Source organism: Miscanthus floridulus, chromosome 17 (genome assembly GCF_019320115.1).
Source record: "Miscanthus floridulus cultivar M001 chromosome 17, ASM1932011v1, whole genome shotgun sequence".
NCBI classification, from domain to species: Eukaryota; Viridiplantae; Streptophyta; class Magnoliopsida; order Poales; family Poaceae; genus Miscanthus; species Miscanthus floridulus.
The window spans coordinates 9,590,054-9,596,053 of record NC_089596.1 but is presented as its reverse complement, the minus strand read 5'-3'; positions in this window follow the sequence as shown (position 1 = coordinate 9,596,053).

The window sequence follows — 6,000 nt, the reverse complement described above, 5'->3', positions numbered from 1 at the left end:
TTGCGCCAGAACAGGAGCAGTGGTTAGCAAATTCCACAAGGTGCAGAAAGCTACCTCACACTCCTCTATCCAAACGAACTTATGATCCTTCTGTAGCAAACTTGTCATTGGCTTGGCAATCTTCGAGAAGTCTGGTATAAAATGACGATAGTAACCGACTAATCCAAGAAAACTTCGAACCTCATGAACTGTGCTTGGTGCCTTCCAGTCCATAACCTCTTGTACCTTACTAGGATCCACTGAGATTCCATTCTCAGATAACACATGACCGAGAAAAGGAACTGTCTTCAGCCAGAACTCACATTTACTAAACTTAGCATACAGCTGGTGATCTCTGAGTCTAGTCAAGACAATTCTTAGATGCTCTTCATGATCCTATTCATTCTCTGAGTATACTAGAATGTCATCAATGAACACAATCACGAACTTATCCAATTCCGGCATAAAGACCGAATTCATCAGATACATAAAGTATGCAGGAGCATTTGTCAAACCAAAGGACATGACAATGATACTCGTACAAACCATATCTAGTGGAGAACGCGGTTTTGGGTATATCTTGTGGTCTAATCTTGATCTGATGGTACCCTGATCTCAAATCTATCTTGGAGAACACCTTGGCTTTTGACAATTGATCAAACAAGATATCAATCTGAGGTAGAGGATACTTGTTTTTAATTGTCACCGCATTCAGTGGTCGGTAGTCCACGCACATCCATAAGGAGTTATCCTTCTTCTTCTTCACGAACAGTGCGGGACATCCCCATTCCAATGAACTTAGACGAATTAAACCCTTAGTCAATAGATCTTGGAGTTGATTCTTCAACTCGGCTAATTCATTTGGAGGCATCCGATAAGGCCTTCTTGAGATCGGTGGTGTTCCAGGGATTAACTCAATGGCAAACTCAACATCTCTGTCCGGTGGAAGACCGGGTAACTCATCTGGAAACACGTCTAGAAACTCGCACACTACTGGAATCTTGGCTAGAAGAGTAGTTTGGACTGCACAAGTTGTACTGGTCAGATCTATTCTTCGAGGTAAGGTTACTTGAAATGTACCTTCTCCAACAGGTTCCTTGAGAGAAATGCTTCTTCCTCCAACATCAATTACTACTCCCATCTTATTCATCCAGTTCATTCCTATAATCACATCCAGAACTAGTCCTAGCATAACTATCAAGTTAAGCTTATACTACCTGTTTGCTATACTCAGGGTTACCCCCCAGATTATCTGATTAGTTAACAGATAAGCCCCAGCTGAACTTATCCGATAAGCACATTCCAATTCAACTATCTTTTGTTCATACTTTCTTGCAAATGCTTGACTTATAAATGAATGAGATGATCCAGAATCAAACAAAATGACTGCAGGATGATTATTGATAGAAAACATACTGGCTATCATGGGCTCTCCTTCCGTGATGTCATCAATGGTGGTGTGGTGCACATGAGCTTGGTACTGATTCTGTTGCCTCTTGGGATATGGGCAAAACTTCACAAAGTGCCCAGGTTGATTGCAGTTGAAACACGGTCCTCTTACTTGAGTAGCAGCTCTAGATGAACTGCCTTGTTTGGTCATGGCTTGTGGAATCGCCATCTTGAATGGTTTCTGATTCCTCTGAGGTTGCTGGGCATTCTAATTCCTCCACTGGGGTGGCCTAAACCTTGCACCAGGGGCAGGCGGATGATACACAGAATGATTTGCCATCGAGGCCCTTGGCTGGGACGGACCTGACTCAAAAGCCCTCTTGCGAGTCTTGGAGGTAGCATATACATTGTTGTTCTTTTCTTGCTTTAAGCAGTCACTAACAAAGTCATTGAAACCAGTTCTTGTGTTGGTACCCACGTGCTTCATCATCTTGGGATTCAGACCTCTCTTGAAACTAGCGATCTTTTTGGCATCGGTATTCACCATGTCAGAGGCATAGCGACTTAGATTGTTGAATGCATAGTAGATATTGTGTCACAGTCTTGGTGCCTTGATTCAGTGCTAGAAATTCTCCAAACTTCATTTCTGTCAAACCAGGTGGAATGTAAACTCCACGAAAAGCCTAGTGAATTCCCTCCAAGTAATGTGGGCATTGGGGGGAAAGTGGTGCGGTGGTGCTTCCACCACATTCCTATAGGGCCTTGTAGCTGATGAGCTGCATACTCAGTTTTCAACACTTCTGTCATCCTTAGAACATAAAACTTATCTTCCATGGTGTTTATCCACTCTTCTACATCCAATGGCTCTGCCGCTTCTTTGAAAATTGGTGGTCTAGTGTCCATAAAGTCCTTGAAACTGCTATGATGATTCGCTTCATGTCCACCTGGGTTTAACCCATGGCGGGTGTTGTAGCAATGTGGCACAATGGAGCTTCCATGTTCTGCTGCATGCCCTCCATGTTGCGTTGACTTCTAAGGAACTATGCGAAGAACTGTTCCACGGTGTACGATGGAGGAGGAGGTGGTGGTGGTGGATCATGGTTCTCATTCCCAGTGGCACTGCCACCTGCCTCAGTAGCATCATACATGGTACGGCAAGTGTTCGGCATTTGCATATTTTAGCAACAGTAATTATTAGGCGATGTTGTAGAAAATTGAAGGTGAATGAAAAATTATGTCGTACTAAATTCACTGGAGAGAATAAATTCATACAATAAAACAGGGGCACAATAAGTCATTCCAATTAACACAACATCACTAATTAGATTATTTAAGCGCACACATCGCGTCCATTACAACCAAATTGCCAGCATACATACACTGAACTTTTGACGTTCAGATATCGCCACAAACACATCCAAGTTTTCCAACATTACATCAAGGTTTTAGTCTTTCTACTCATGATTACATGCTAGACATGCCAACCATGCAAAAGGTCATCGCAAACGAAACCCTAGTAGCTAGCGCAACAACTACTAGCCTACTCATCATGGTCGCTGTCTAAGTCGGAGATGTCGACATTGTCACTATCCACATCATTGTTGTCATCATCAGCTGGTGCCTCAAGCTCTTCAGGATCCTCGTCCTCATCTAGATCCATCTCTACTGCTCTAGGAGGAACGTAAGGGTGGAGCTAGTTATTCAGCTGATGAACCTCCTCATGTAGGTTGTCGTTGTACTCTTCTGCATTGGCCAGCTGCTGCTCTAGCTCAACCTGTCGAGCTCTCAGAACATCTTCTGTGGACCAGGCTTCATTCCTCTGGTGGAGCACATGGATCAACATGCGCTCAGCGTTCCTATTGGTGGTGGTCAGACGCTCAACCTGCTCTCTCAGTGCACGTACGTCTCCCTCATAGACTCTAGTCCTCTAGGTCGCCTGATCCCTCTGACGAGTCAACTAAGCCATCTCTGTACTGAGCCTCTCAATCTCTGCGTCGTGATCCCTCTAAAGCTGACGTCGGTCATAGCGGGCCTGACCAAGAGCACCAGACACACGTCTCAGGCTACCTTCTACTCCATCGATAGCCTTCATCATTGTGAACATGGCGCTCATAGCAGGGTTATCACTGTTCTGTCCTTCTGTTGCACCAATCTCTAGAGATCTTCCTCTTGCTTGCTGCCATGAGTCAGTGGAGGGGTTTCCCCTCGGAAAGACTCTAGCTAAAGCGGCTGCCAACTCCTGAGGAAAATGATCCATGATATCCCTCAGTATCCCAAAGGCTGCCCTGTCAGCTGCTTCTTCAGTGGTCCTACCAGTTGACTCATAACACCAACCAGTCCACTCAGAACCATCACCTCGGGGACAAACAATGGCCTCCACAGTAACCAAGAGACCTTCCCTCAACTGCTCATTTGTCCAGAAATAGCGAGGCTCCATTCCATCAGGATAGCCTACATAGCTGAGCACTCTCCACAAGAGTGTGGGCATCCCAAACTCTCCAAGAAATGTGTGGCGCTGACGGGTACGTGGAGCAAGCTGATGGCAGGGAGCTCTACCTCCGGTGGACTTGCGAGCGGTCTGCTTTGTGCGTGCCATCTGTAGCAAATTTTGTTTTATTACTCACGTGAGAACAAGGTTAAGTTGTCATTTTTATCAAAATGAGATAATCAACTTATAAGGGGAGGAACAATGCCATGAATGATATGTAACAACATGATGAATGCATGTTCTGTACGTTCTCACAATATTAGGAAAAATAACAATTGCTAGCGGCATAGACGGTGGCATACAATGGTCTCTCATAAACGTAGCTAATATGTACTACACGATAACACTGTTATGTACCTGCAAAAGATCCACTTCAGCCCAAACCCTGACAGTATGAAAAATATGCACGAAAGCCGTAAAGTAATCTACTCACTCTACACGCATCCCTAGATACGCGTACAACGGTAGCAACTACCCGAACCATCGTCCTATCGACGGCATCGTCACCACAGGACGGAATTTCCCCACCATTGGATACCTTCATACAAACACGCGTATGGCATGTAAATAATCCGGCATCATATAAGCACTTCCCTAGATTAGTAGTGTATCCGACCATGCTCTCACAACTCTCACTTACCAAGGCATAGAGGCAATGGATCCATACATTACTACTCAAGTGAATGGCACTCATACAATAGCACGCCATATGAGCAACGAAATAGAAATATGATGTAAAGACCCCCAAGTCAGTACTTAAATAAGCCACCTAGAGTCCTAAACTGGGCATATAGGATATGACCACTGGCACACTCTTAAGTTTTAAATTAGAGGTTGAAACACCTATATACTATAGTTTGCAATTAGTTTTGTAACACAAAACCCTTTTGTTTTAAATACACGCATGAACAGTACCCTGCTAAACCTTGCTCTGATGCCAGCTATTATAGAACCGACCAATTATACGAGATTAAGTAAGGAAATCTTTCGCCGAAGCAGATAATTTAGCAAACTTAAGCCCGTATAACCCGGTAGTCCGTGAAACCACGAAGGTTTTCAAACCAATCGACATACAAACCAAGATTGTACAAGTTTAGCAAGTATCATCACATGTTACATAAAGTTCGCAATGATAGTTGGATACATCAGAGTTTAGAATATAAAGTTATTACAACCCAAGGTCAAATTGAAATAGCAGAAGCAAATAGTTTGAAAGCCACACACACACTTTTGGTTCAGATACAGTGCCAGTAGGTAGTCATCTCCAACAGAAGCATCAGATGAGAGATACGGAGTGACCATTGCCCTTGGTCCTAGTTGTCACCCATCGCCGGGTATAGGCAGTTAATGCAATAGCCGTAGTACATTTGACCATCTGCAACAACAATGGGAACAACGCCCTGAGTACGAGAAGGTACTCAGCTAGACTTACCCGTCTTAAACCAAAATAAAGCGACACCAAGGATTATGCGAGGCTTTCTTTAGTGGGCTAGCTGACTTGTTTGCGAAAAGTATAAGCTATCATGAAGAAACCATTTTAAGTACTTTGCATCATCTTTATTATGATCTATCCATCTAGGTAAGCACCTGTACTATAGCAATCACTTGATTAACCAATAACATCCAGTTACCAACTTAGATTTAGCATATCCCATATCATTCAGATAACCATCAGTATTCCATCATAATTACTACGATGATGTAGCTCGAGTCAAGTGCTCACTATCTAGGAGCGATGGCGATTCGAATCGATTCCTAACCAGCTGGTGATTTATTCCTCACACAAACCACACTCACCGATCAAGTGAGCTACAGATCACCAATGACACTTTCCAAGTAGCCGCGGGATAACAGTCAAGGACCGCACTACCTAGGGACCGCCCGACAGCCAAGACACACCTTGGGCTCACTCTTCATGTCCCCGTCATACCCCCTTCAGCACCAGTCTGCCAATCCGAGTTTATCCCGGCTCGAATAGTGTCACTAGCTTCGCGGTCGAATGGTACTTTATTCGGACAGCTAAATATGAGGCATGCGTTCAACATGACAAGAGGGACGAGCAACGATCGGTCCTTAATCGACATAGACAGAAACTAACAGCACCCCAGAACCCTGTCTGGTTGCCTCAAACTTTTTCCGTCCGG